At 37.9% G+C, this 14,175-nt stretch overlaps 1 protein-coding gene across 2 annotated transcripts in view; it reads left to right on the top strand.

Moving 5' to 3' along the window:
• Positions 1-14,175, top strand: part of SPATS2 (spermatogenesis associated serine rich 2) — a 136,268-nt gene that overhangs the window by 78,858 nt on the left and 43,235 nt on the right. The window lies entirely within an intron of this gene.

Consider the following 14,175-nt stretch of genomic DNA (forward strand, 5'->3'; position numbering starts at 1 on the left):
AACGAAGAGTAACCCCAACTCGCCACAACTGCAGAAACCCACGTGCGGCAACGAAGACCCAATGCAACCATAAATAAATAAATAAATTTATTAAAAAGAAGAATATCTTCAAGACCTAAGAATAAGAAAGACTGTTTTTTTTGTTGTTGTTACTTTTTTCCTTAATAGCATTTTTAAAGTGTTTTAATAGACTATTTTTTAGAGCAGTTGTAGATTTACAGCAAAATTGAGCAGAAGGTAGAGATTTCTCATATGCCTCCTGCCCCTACACATATATAGCCTCCCCCATTATCAACATCCTTCACCAGAGTAACACATTTGTTACAATTGATGAACCTATACCAACACATCATTATCACCGAAATTCCATAGTTTACATTAGTATTCACTCTTGGTGTTGCACATTCTTTGGGTTTGGACAAATGTACAATCACATGTATCTACTATTATTGTATCATTCAGAGTAGTTTAACTGTCCTAAAAATCTTCTGTGTTCTGCTTATTCATCTTTCATTCCCCTCACCTCTGGCAACCACTTATCTTTTTACTGTCTCCATAGTTTTGCCTTATCCAGAGTGTCATATAACTGGAATCATACAGTATGTAACCTTTTCAGATTGGCTTCTTTCACTTAGTAATATGTGTTTAAGATTCCTCTGTGTCTTTTCATGGCTCATTAGCTCATTCCTTTGTAGCACTGGCTAATATTCCATTGCCTGAATGTATCACAGTTTATCCATTTACCTACTGAAATACATCTTGGTTGCTTCCAATTTTTGGTAGTCATAAGTAAAGCTGCTCTAAACATCCACGTGCAGGTTTTTCTGTGGGACTAAGTTTTCAGCTTCTTTGGGTGAATACTAAGGAGTGCAATTGCGGAATCATAGGGTGAGAGGATCCTTAGTTTTGTAAGAAAGTGCCAAATTGTCTTCCAAAGGTGACTCTACCATTTTGCATTCCCACCAGCGATGAATGAGGGTTCCTGTTGCTCCACATCCTTGCCAGCTCTGGTGTTGTCAGTATTCTGGATTTTTGGCTAGTCTAAGAGGTGTGTAGTGGTTCTGATTTTAATTGGCATTTCCCTAATGACACATGATGTGGCACATCTTTTCATATGCTTATTTGCCATCTATATATCTCCTTTGGTGAGGTGTTTATTAAGGTCATTGGCCCATTTTTTAAATTGTGTTGTTTCTTATTGTTGAGTTTTAAGAGTTCTTTGTAATTTTGAGTCTTTTGCAAATATTTTCTCCCAGGCTGTGGCTTGTCTTTCATTCTCTTGATAGTGTCTTTTGCAGAGCAGTTTTTAATTTTAATGAAGTGCAGCTTATCAATTCTTCTTTCATGGATTGTACCTTTGGTGTTATATTTAAAAAGTCATTGCCAAACCCAAGGTCATCTAAATTTTCTCCTAAGTTATTGTCTAGAAGTTTTACAGTTTTGCATTACAGTTGGGTCTGTGATCCATTCTAAGCTAAGTTTTGTGAAGGGTATAAGGTCTGTGTTTAGATTCATTCTTTGGCATGTGGATGTCCAGTGGTTCCAGCACCATTTGTTGAAAAGACTGTCTTTGGTCATTGTATGCCTTTGTTCCTTTATCAAAGATCAGTTGACTATAATTCATATATATGGGTCTATTTCTGAACTCTCTATTCTGTTCCATTGATCATTTTGTCTATTTTTTTCACTAGTACTACAGTCTTGATTGCTGTAGCTTTATAGTGTGTCTTGGAGTTGGTTAGTATCAGTTTTTGAGCATTGTTCTCTTTCATATTATTGTGTTGGCTATTCTGTGTCTTTTGCTTCTCCACAGAAACTTTAGAATCAGTTTGTCAATATTCACAAGATAAATTGCTGGGATTTTGATTGGGTTTGCATTTAATCTGTAGACCTAGACCAAATTGGGAAAAACTGAAATCTTGACAATATTGAATCTTCCTATCCATGAACATAGAATATCTCTCCATTTATTTAGTTCTTTCATTTCTTTCCTCAGAGGTTTGTAGTGTGTAGTTTTCCTCGTATATATCTTACGCATACTTTGTTAGATTTATACCTAAATATTTTTTTGGTATGCTAATGTAAATGGTATTGTATTTTTAATTTCAAATTTCACTTGTTCATTGCAGTTATATATTAACCTTGTTTCCTGCGACCTTGCTATAATCACTTATTCCAGGAGTTTTTAATAACATTTTAAAATTTTTATTATAGAAATTAAAAATTTTTTGTATAAAAGGTAGAGAGAATAGTACAATGAACTCCCATAAACCCATAACTCAGGTCCGTAATTAACAACACGTGTCCACCCCCAGTGAATTATTTCCAAGCAAGTTTTTTTTTTTTTAATTTATTTTTTGGCTGTGTTGGGTCTTCGTTGCTGCATGCACACTTTCTCTAGTTGCGGTGAGTGGGGGCTACTCTTTGTTGTGGTGCGTGGGCTTCTCATTGCGGTGGCTTCTCTTGTTGCAGAGCACGGGCTCCAGGCGCGCGGGCTTCAGTAGTTGCAGCACGCGAGCTCAGTAGTTGTGGCACACGGGCCCTAGAGTGCCGGCTCAGTAGCTGTGACACATGGGCTTAGTTGCTCTGAGGCATGTGGGATCTTCCCAGACCAGGGACTGAACCTGTGTCCCCTGCATTGGCAGGCGGATTCTTAACCACTGTGCCACCAGGGAAGTCCCTCAAAGCAAGTTTTTGACATCATCTCAGGAAAGGACTTTTTAAATAGATATAAAAATCACTAACCAAAAGAGAAAAGAATTAATGTCAATGTATTATTACATTAAAATTTAAAACTTCTATTTATCAAAAGGCACAGTCAAGAGAGTAAAAAGGCAAGTCACAGAGAAGAAATTTGCATCATGTTTCAATGATAGAAAACTACTACAGATCAATAAGAAAAAGACAATTCTCCCTCCAAAAACTGGGCAAAAGTAGGCATGTTAGGAAAGAGAGTATTAAAATGGCTAATAACATATATAAAGGCACCGAGTCTCTTTAGAAATGAATGAAATGCAAATTGAAACCAGTAGTGGTGAGATACTACTACTCTTGCACTAGTAAGGCTAAAATTAAAAAGAATAACAGTGCCAAGAATGTGAGTATGTGGAGCAGTAGAAGTTTTTAAAAACTGCTAGTGGAAGATTAAATTTGTGCAGCTACTTTGAAAAACTTTTTGGTATTATGTATTAAAGCTGAAGATATGCATACCCTGTGACTTAACTTCTGTTCCTGGGTATACTCAAGAGAAATGCATTTCCAGGTACACCAAGAGACTTGTACAAGAATATTCAAAACAGTGTTGATTGTATTGTCCCCAAACTGGAAGCGACCCACTTGTCCATTACTAGCAGGATAGATAAACAGACCATGGCATACTCATACAATGAAATACTTTTAACAAAGAAAATGAACAAACTACATTTACTTGCAAGAACACGCATGATCTTACAGCGTTGAGCAAAACAAGTCACGCACCAAAAATAAAATATGTACCGGATTATTCCTTTTAAAAGTAAAACTATACCCTAATATTTAGTCAGATGTGCTTAGGGGGTGTCAACTATAAAGAAAAGAAGTTTGGAGCGTGGTTACCTTTGGCAGATGGGAGGAGATAATGATGAAGGGGGTCATAAGGAGGACTTCTCGGGTACTAGCGTTTTATTTCTTAACTGGGGTAATAGTATTTGGGTGTTTGTTTTGTGGTAAATGATCAAGCTGTAATACTTTTATGTGTGTGTGCACTGTAAATGCACATACACATAAAGTATTCCATTCTATAATTGTAATTTCATATATAATAATTCCATATATTTCACAATAAAATTTTTTTAAAGATATTTCATTAAGGCAGAATGGGTTTAAACAAGTGTGCTATTTAGGTAGCATGTTTCTTACATTCACAAGTATAATGCTTAAAAGCTAGTGTCCACTTTGTGATAATTGTAACAACTATTTAGAAATAGAAATATTTATAAACAAAGTAGATTATTGATCCATAAGTCAGTTTAGGAAAGAAAAGCTGACAGATTTAATTCTTATTTGCATGAAGGTTAATGAATGAAGAGTAACAGATTTTGCGGTGCTGTGTATTATGAGAAAAGTCATCGTTTTGTTGGAGACAGAAGCATGCAATTAGGATTGCCTTGTTCATTTCTGTACTTTGAAGCAAGGGGGATGAGATGGGGTGGAGAGGGAAGACAGTCACTGTTTTACAGTACTAGAAGGAACATGCAAAGCAAAGTCTTTTATAATGACAAACAGAATATCTCTCAGATCTAAACTGAAATTAGTTCTACCACATATGAAATGAAATGCAGTTAAAAAAAAAAATCGCTCCTCCTTACTCTCCTTCAGATTCTCAGGAATTCTGCCAGCTAGTGTGCACTGATTTAGTATTTGAAGGTTTGTTTTACTTTTAAATATCACAGTTCATAAGTGTTTTAATTTTTTTGACTTATGAAATTGAGTTTCTTTCCTGGATTAGCTGGCAGAATTCTTGAGAATCCGAAAGACCATGAGGAATAGGAAAGAATTTAAAAAACAAAAATAAAAACCTATGCATTCAACTCACCCAGTGCACGAAATAAGCCCAGAACTATGGTATATATTGTAAGGACATCCAAGAGTAATGGTCCCATAACATAGAAGATCCATTAAACAGAGAAATATTAGTGGAACCTAAAAAGAGGGTTTGACTTGTAAGAGACTGCATATAGGCCCTTAGCAGTGGAAAGTATGTTTTTCTTCAGACTCAGCTCACACAGAGGCATATTAGAGGACTTGATTTATTTGCAGACTGACTTTCTGCTTTTTAGATTATCTAGTTTCCTTGATTCCCCCCCCGCCACCCCCGTTTTTACTGGCTGTTCATCTTTTAGCCACATCACAATTTATTTCTTCCTTTCACAAAAGGCTGGGAGAGATTAACAAGTAGAAAGGTAAAACTCAGTCAGTCCTTCTCACTGCTTGGAAATAAAGAAGGTCTTAACTAGATATTTTTACTTTTTATTCTATTTTAGTGCCGCTTTCCTTAAAAAAAGCCTTGAAAGTTGGCTGTAAACAGATATCAAAATAATCATCACGTGGCTTCATAATTTTCGAAGTAACTCTTTGAATTCATGTCATCCCTGGAACTACATACAGAGTTCTGCATATAAAACATTAACTCGGAGATAATCTAGAATCAGCAAATAACATGTACTGATCTTAGTAATTAAAGATTTGAGTTCTTTATTTTTTAAAAAAATCACAGTTTTTAAGTGCTTTAAATTTTTTTGACTTGTGAAATTGAGTTTCTTTTTTGAAACAGCTGGCAGAATTCTGAGAATCTGAAGGACAGTATGGAGTAGGAAATAATTTTTTTAATTATGCATTTTATTTCACATGTGGGAGAACTGATTTCAGACTAATGAGAGATGGCATTGAGACAGAAGAAGTTTGGCATTAAAATCAATATCATTGTCTCCTGGCTATTCTCTAGAATACGTTACTAAGACAGTTTTGAAACGTGGCCTGAATTTCCTATCTACCATTCAACCATCGAACCTTTTAAATAATGAGACACTCAAGAACTTTTGGAACTTAAAAAATAGAAGCTTATTCTGTTGCATCTGCGTGAAACCTGGGAAAATCTATTGGTGAGAGTAAAGTAGGATTTAATTGCTTGCATAATAAAACCCGTGACTTCCCATCAAGCTCTGCCTTGAAAAATCAGAACTTATTCTAGATGTTAGGAAATTGCCCAGTGTAAGCGCTTTGTCTATAAAAAGAGGCACAACGTACTTCAGAATGTAGCTGAAGAAGCACTCAAAGGAGAAAAGTAAAGAAAAAATTTAATCACCTCTTAAGACTAGATGGCAAGGGAATTCCCTGGTGGTCCAGTGGTTAGGACTCCGCGCTTTCACTGTCGAGGGCACAGATTCAGTCCCTGGTTGGGGAACTAAGATCCCACAAGCTGCGCAGTGCGGCCAGAAAAAGAAAAAACACTAGATGACAAGTGAAAGCAGAAGCAACAGGAAGATAAAAGGCTGCTTTCTTTCATTGAAGACCCACTTAGCAGATTGATTGGTAGTTGAAGTGTGGATTTTTCTGGACACTGAAGCCACATTAGTCATCCGAAATGGCTAGGAAGACCAATCGCTGAGACTCCTTACAACCCACTAAGAGGACTGGCAACTAGGATGGAGCTTTCTTAAATAACTTTTAAACAACTAAACATATAAAAGTGCTAGCATTTCAGAAAGCTACAATAGTATACTGTAGCAGAATTACTTAAAGCAAACTGGAGATCTTACAAAATGGCATTTTGACATAGTTGCCTTTCTGAATTTCTCATCTCTGATTTGCTTCCCTTTTAAGCCTGAATCCCCTTTATTTACACATATCCCCCCTTTTAAATAAGTATCTTATTTCTTACCAAAACAGTCATAATTCTTCTAAGCTTAGAAGGTAAATTGACAGAAGAGAGAATCACCACCTAGGAAACTGAAGTTGGTGGCATCTTCAGTTTTGAAGTTGTGAATACACTCTAGGCTTTAGCTAGTAGTGCCTGTGACAATAACTTTCTTTTCCTTGCACTCACATTTGTGCAACATAACCCCTGTCCCTATGTTTGCCATTAGTGCCCATGAAGAAACTGAACTCCACTTGTAATTTTAAGGGTGATGTATATGTGGATTATTCTCAAAATTGGCAAATTTTTCAAAAAAAGCAATTGCAAGAGACTAGTTATCTTATTTTAGGTGGTTGAGTGCTGGCTGTGTTCAGTCTAAAGGAGAACTTCAGATTGTTTAATTGTTCATGAGATACCACTTCTGGCACTTAGCCTTTGCTTTTTAATTTTTAAAAGGAAGTTGATACAGTTCGGGAAAATATGACAAGTGATCATCACACTTGTTAGGTTATCTGTATGTCTAGGGTTCTTCACCTCTGGGCTTACCTGCACTTAATTGGCTCTTAACTGTATGGCCTGTCTTTGGCCATGGTGAAATGTGAATAATTTTGTAATCCAACTTGTTTCATGTATGTAGGAGGAACATCAGTGAGTAATAACAAAAATCTGAGATCCTTAGAAGAAAGGTGATATACCACCTTTTAGTTAAAATAATGGCAACTTGAGAACTAGTATATTTGATGAGTTATGGCACTTTGTGTGTAGCATAAAACTTGGACTCTGTCCTTGGTTCTGCAGTAGGTTTCTTACTGTATGAGTTTGGGTAAAGAATAGTACCATGACTGACTTTTCTCATCATTGTAAAGTGAAGAGAAGGTATTCTGGAAGGGATTATATTTCCACCTTTCTCCTCACTTGTCAGATTGGATAATATAATAATTTGCCATCATGTCAATGAAAAAAAATACATAAACAATCTAAAACCATGAGTTTTTAGTTGTTAAATTCAAAGACACGAATGCATTAGCCCCTGTAAGAATCCTTAGACTTACTCCATGTCTGGGTTGAGCCCCCTCTATGCTTCTCTCTACTGTAAGCAGCCTGGAATTTGGGGGAACAGACTTCTCCATGAAGGAAACAATCTTCTCATTGATAATCAGATTGAATTCACTTTAGTACTTTCAAAGAGCCTTACCGCGCCTTAATAATATTAGCTCTGCTAAATCTTTTTAGGTAGGACCCTAAATAGTAAAGCTTTCAACAATCTCCACCTTGGGCTTCCCTGGTGGCTCAGTGGTTAAGAATCTGCCTGCCAATGCAGGGGACAGGGGTTCGAGCCCTGGTCTGGGAAGATCCCACATGCCGTGGAGCAACTAAGCCCGTGGGCCACAACTACTGAGCCTGCACTCTAGAACCTGCAAGCCAAAACTACTGAGCCCACGTGCCACAACTACTGAAGCCCGTTTGGCTAGAGCCTGTGCTCCGCAACAAGAGAAGCTACCGCAATGAAAAGCCCATGCAGCACAACAAAGAGTAGCCCCGCTCACCACAACTAGAGAAAGCCCACATGCAGCAATGAAGACACAACGCAGCCAAAAAAAAAAAAAAATCTCTGCCTCAAAATAGTGTTATGGTGGGCATCTAGTATATGTATTTAGTACTGTGCAATTTAATAAGCTATGCATAGTTGCTATCATTATTAGAGAGATTGTTTATTTTTACTGGTCTCTTGCACTAGACTATAAAACTCAGAGCAGGAACCATAGACGTCCTGTTTGCCAATGTATCCTCAATGCCTAGCTTGGCTCACGGTAGGTGCTTACCAAATATTTTTTGCAGAGATTAATTTGGAATCTCAGTAAGGGATCCTTACATTTAAAATTTTACATTAGAAAACAATGCTATTTTCTTTTCTTAACATTCTTTATAATTAGAACTTAAATTTTTAAAAATTGTGATAAAATTTACATGACATAAAATTTACTATTTTAACCATGTTTAAGTGTGCAGTTCAGTGGCATATTTTCACACTGCTGTGCAACCATCACCACTGTCCATCTCCACACTTTTCCAACTTGCAAAACTGAAACTCTGTTATCTGTTCAACAAGATCTTGCTTTCCCCCTTCCTCCCCAGCTCATAGCAACCACCATTCTACTTTCTCTTCTTTTAATTTGACTCTCCAGTCACCTCATATGAGTGGAATCATACAGTATTTGTCCTTTTGTAACTGGCTTAATTCACTTAGCATAATATCTTCAAGCTTCATCCATGTTGTAGCATGTGTCAGAATTTCGTTCCTTTTTAATGCTGAATAATATTCCATTGTGTATATATATATACACACCACATTTTCTTTTTTTTTTTTTGCAGTACGCGGGCCTCTCACTGTTGTGGCCTCTCCCATTGCGGAGCACAGGCTCCGGACACACAGGCTCAGCGGCCATGGCTCACGGGCCCAGCCGCTCCGCGGCATGTTAGATCTTCCCAGACTGGGGCACGAATCTGTGTCCCCTGCATCGGCAGGCAGACTCCCAACCACTGCGCCACCAGGGAAGCCCCACACCACATTTTCTTTATCCATTCATCTGATGATGGACATTTTGTTTCTTCTACCTTTTGGCTATTGTGAATAATGCTGGTATGAACATGGGTATACAAATATTGGGTTGGCCAAAAAGTTCGTTCGGTTTTAAGTAAAACTAAAAGACACATTTTTCATCTTCACCAAGAATTTTATTGAACAATGTATTCACTAGCCGAATGAACTTTTTGGCCAACCCAATATTTGTTCAAGTTGCTGCTTTCAGTTTTCTGTGTGTATACCCAGACGTGGAATTGCTGTATCATATGATAATTCTATCTTTAATTATGTATTTAAGGAGTCACCATATAGCTTTCCACAGCAGCTATACCATCTTACATTCCCACCAGCAAGGTATGACGGTTCCAGTTTCTCCACATCCTCACGAATACTGTTTTCTCTCTTCCTTTGTTCCTTTCCTCCCTCCTTCCCTTCCTGCCTGCCTGCCTGCCTGCCTGCCTTTCTTTCTTCCTTCCATCCTGAGAGTTGTGAATAATCAGACATTTTAACCAAATTAATTATGAAACATTGAATACAATATGGTCTTCAGGTTAAATTATAAATTAAAAACAGAATTAGACTATGTTTCAAAGTTTGTTGAGCTATGTGTTCAATTACAAAGAAGACATACAGATAGATGGCCAACAGGTACATGAAAAGGCGCTTAACATCACTAATCAGGAAAATGCAGTCAGAACCATAATATGATATCACCTCCCACCTGTTAGAATGGTTATTATCAAAAAGACAAGAAATAACAGATGTTGGCCAGGATGTGGAGAAAAGGGAACTCTGTGCACTGTTGGTGGGAATGTAAATTGGTGCAGCCACTATGGAAAACAGTATGGAGGTTCCTCAAAATATTAAATATAGAACTACCATATGATCCAGCAATTCCACTTCTGGATATTTATCCAAAGAAAGCAAAAACATTAACTCGAAAAGACACATGTACCCCCATGTTCATTGTGGCATGATTTACAATAGTTGAGATATGGAAACAACCTAAGTGTCTATTGATGGATGAATGGATAAAGAAAATGTGGTGTATATATTACAGTGGAATATTATTCAGCCATAAAAAGAAAATCTTGCCATTTGTGACAACATGGATGGACCTTGAGGACATTATGCTAAGTGAAATAAGTCAGTGAAAGACAAACCGTATGATCTCACATAAATGTGGGATCTAAAATTTGAAAATAAAAGAGCTCATAGATACAGAGAACAGATTGGTGGTTACCAAAGATGGGGGGTGGGGGGAGGACCAAATGGGTAAAGGGGGTCAAAAGGTACAAACTTCCAGTTATAAAATAAATAAGTCCTGGGACTGTAATGTACAGCATGGTGACTATAGTTAATAATACCATATTGCTTGTTTGAAAGTTGCTGAGAGAGTGTATCTTAAAAGTTCTTACCATAAGAAAAAAATTCTAACTATGTATGGTGATGGATGTTAACTAGACTTATTGTGGTGATCATTTCACAATATATACAAATATCAAATCATTATGCTATATACCTGAAACTACATAATATAAAGTTACATATATGTCAATTATACCTCAATTTTAAAAAACACTTGCTCAAGTCTGGTTTGATATATGTGGTAGTCAGATATTTCTATGTTATCCTCATTGACATAACTTTTGCCTGATTTTTCAAGCCAGTGAAAACAATAACAAAGCCTGCAATATTTACAGATATGTCAGTGATCCTATAAATAGCATACTTTTCCCAAAATGTTCCTAAATCTGTGCTATTTGAAATAATTCCAAGAAACCTGTGAGATGGTTCCTGATAGAATGAGATAAATGATAATAAGAAAGCTCAGTGTCAAGGGTTCCTCATATCCTTTATGAATCTTGCCAGAGTATAGTATTTAACTTCATTTTTTTTTTTTTTTTTTTTTTTTTTTTTTGGCTGTACGTGGGCCTCTCACTGCTGTGACCTCTCCCGTTGCGGAGCACAGGCTCCAGACGCGCAGGCTCAGTGGCCATGGCTCACGGGCCCAGCCGCTCCGCGGCATGTGGGATCTTCCCGGACCGGGGCACGAACCCGTGTCCCCCGCATCGGCAGGCGGACTCTCAACCACTGCGCCACCAGGGGAGCCCTAACTTCATTTTTTTTTCTTTAAAAATTTATTTCTGATAGAATATACATGACCTTCTATCATAGAGTAGTTATAAAAGGATGAGACCCTGCCTTATTTCCTACCAATGGAATTAAGTAAATCTTAGGCTTTCTTTGCACGAAAAAATAAGAGAATTGTTAAATCACTAAATGTTGTTGGTGGGAATTAAAAATGACTTTCCCTGTCATGTTGAGAGGCACTTAAGCTCCAGTTCATTGAAGCAGGGTTTTGAATCTACTTGAGTTGTTGGTTTAAGTAAAAAGAGGCAATATTAGCTGGTGAATAGACAAGTTAAGATGTTAAATTATTGCTGCCCTTTTTGGCGAACTCATGATTTAGAACATAAATACAAAATGGGCATTTGTGCCCTGGGAGGCTGACTTGTGCAGACTACAGGTCAGACTACAGGTTTCTTGCCCTTGGGCTTCTGGTTGAGTTTGGCTATTGGGCAGCATAGACAGGAGACCAGAGGCAAGGAGGAGAGTGAGGTAGGAGTATCTGTTCCCCCAATCTTTCCCTGAGGGGTCACTGTGGGCTTACTGAGTCCTTTGACTGAAGGACTATTATCCTGTGGCTGTCTCCACACCAGATGAAACAAAGATGAAAGAGCCTGCTCTCTCTGGGTTCCAGTAATTGCTCTGTCCTTACCTTCTTTAAAACCTCCAGTAGCAATATACGTTGCTATTATTAGCCAAGGAATACTGTGCTCTATCTTGTGGTTTCCCTACTCCCTACCAGCACCTTCGAAAATAGTCCCTTCATTAAACTCTTCAGATTTCCCAGTCTAAGTGTGCTGTTTGTTTCCTGCTGGGATCCTGACTGAAACAGCTGCTTTATGTATTTTTTTTTAACATCTTTAATTGGAGTATAATTGCTTTACAATGATGTGTTAGTTTCTGCTTTATAACAAAGTGAATCAGCTATACATATTTATATATATCCCCATATCTCCTCCCTCTTGCGTCTCCCTCCCACCCTCCCTATCCTACCCCTCTAGGTGGTCACAAAGCACCGAGCTGATCTCCCTGTGCTATGTGGCTGCTTCCCACTAGCTATCTGTTTTACATTTGGTCGCGTATATATGTCCATGCCACTCTCACTTCGTCCCAGCTTACCCTTCCCCCTCCCCATGTCCTCAAGTCCATTCTCTACGTCTGTGTCTTTATTCCTGTCCTGCCCCTAGGTTCTTATGCTTTATGTATTTTTAATCATTATCCTAACTGGTATGCCAAATAAACCCTAATAATACTTATGCTAATTTGAGGGGGCAGTAACTGAAGGTGTTTGCAGAACTACCCTTTGTTTTCCTTGCACTTGGTTTCATCTAGCATGTTGTTAAAGGAAAAAAAAATAAAAAGTGTTAGATGATGTAGAAATTAGAAATACGAATAGTTCATTTAAATATAGATTCCAAAATGCTATTTTACCTTAAGTATCCCCTCTTTTCCCTAAAAGAGATTGGTGGTTTGATTCCTTAGTAAGATTACTGATGTCCTTTGTATCATCTCAGTGCTCATTAATGTGTCTTTGGGAGAGAGTACAGTTGACCCTTGAACAGCATGGGGGTTAGGGGTGCTGACCCATGAGTGCAGTGGAAAATCCTTACAATTGGGCCTCAGTGTCCACAGTTCTGCATCTGTGGATCCAACCAACCGCAGATTGTGTAGTACTGTAGTATTTACTGTTGAAAAAAATCTGTGTATAAGTAGCCCCAGGCGGTTCAAACCCATGTTGTTCAAGGGTCATCTGTACTTACAACTGTCAGGTTATATCATCTGGATAACCTAAAGCAATTCTGAGAAGGTTGCTGGGTAGTAGTATTTTGGCTATATAAGATTTTTATCTGTACTGTGTCTCTTTTCAATTAATAAAGATAATTGGCAGTTAACCATATTATGTCGTCATCTGGAAAACTCAGGCTTTAAATACTGAGTTTGTGTAAATGTGACCTGATTTTTCATTCAGGGAACAATCATGATACTGCCAATATTACAGAGGTTAAATCTAACTTAATTCACAGTTCAATGGTAATTGGCAAACATAGTTTCTCTTTGAATGACATTGGCTCTATTCATATCCTCTTTTCCACTTTTAGTACCAAAATATTGTTATCATTCTAACTTATAATTATCAGTCTTCCACAGCAACTAGGAGGTATTTTAAAACACAGGATAACAATTGAGCTGTAAAAGAGGCTTTAATTAACTGGGACAAAGTGAGAGAGTGGCATGTACCTATATACACTACCAAATGTAGAACCAATAGCTAGTGGGAAGCAGCCCCATAGCACAGGGAGATCAGCTCGGTGCTTTCTGAACACCTAGAGGGGTGGGATAGGGAGGGAGGGAGGGAGACACAAGAGGGAAGGGATATGGGGATATATGTATATGTATAGATGATTCACTTTGTTATAAAGCAGAAACTAACACACCATTGTAAAGCAATTATACTCCAATAAAGATGTTAAAAAAATTTTTTTTTAAATCTGAAATAATAGTAAAAGAATTTGGAAAGCACACTAGTATGTTACTGTATTTTTTATACCCCCATCTTATTCCGTTCAGACTGCTGTAACAAAGTACCACAGACTGGGTAGCTTATAAACAACAGAAATTTACTTCTCACAGTTCTAGAGGCTGGAAATCTGAGATTAGAGTGCCACCACGGTCTGGTGAGTGCCTTCTTCTGGGTTTCAGACTTCTCATTGTGTCCTCACATGGTGGCAGGGGCTAGAGAACTCTGTAGAATCTTTTTTATAAGAGCACTTATCCTGGGACTTCCCTGGTAGTCCAGTGGTTAAGAATCCACTTTCCAATGCAGGGGACGCAGGTTCAAACCCTGGTCAGAGAAGTAAGATCCCACATGCCGTGGGGCAGCTAAGCCCACGCGCCACAACTACTGAGCCCTCACACTCTGGAGCCCGCACTCCGCAAGGAAGAGCCCACCGCAGCCACATAAGTAAATAAAATTTAAAAAAAAAAAAAGAGCACTAATCCCATTCATGAGGACTCCACTGTCCAAAGGCCTCACCTACTAATACCATCACTGTAGGATTTCATATAT

This window comes from Aethalodelphis obliquidens, unplaced genomic scaffold, assembly GCF_003676395.1.
Source record: "Aethalodelphis obliquidens isolate GAN/ISIS:26980383/991018 unplaced genomic scaffold, ASM367639v1 scaffold8, whole genome shotgun sequence".
NCBI classification, from domain to species: domain Eukaryota; kingdom Metazoa; phylum Chordata; class Mammalia; order Artiodactyla; family Delphinidae; genus Aethalodelphis; species Aethalodelphis obliquidens.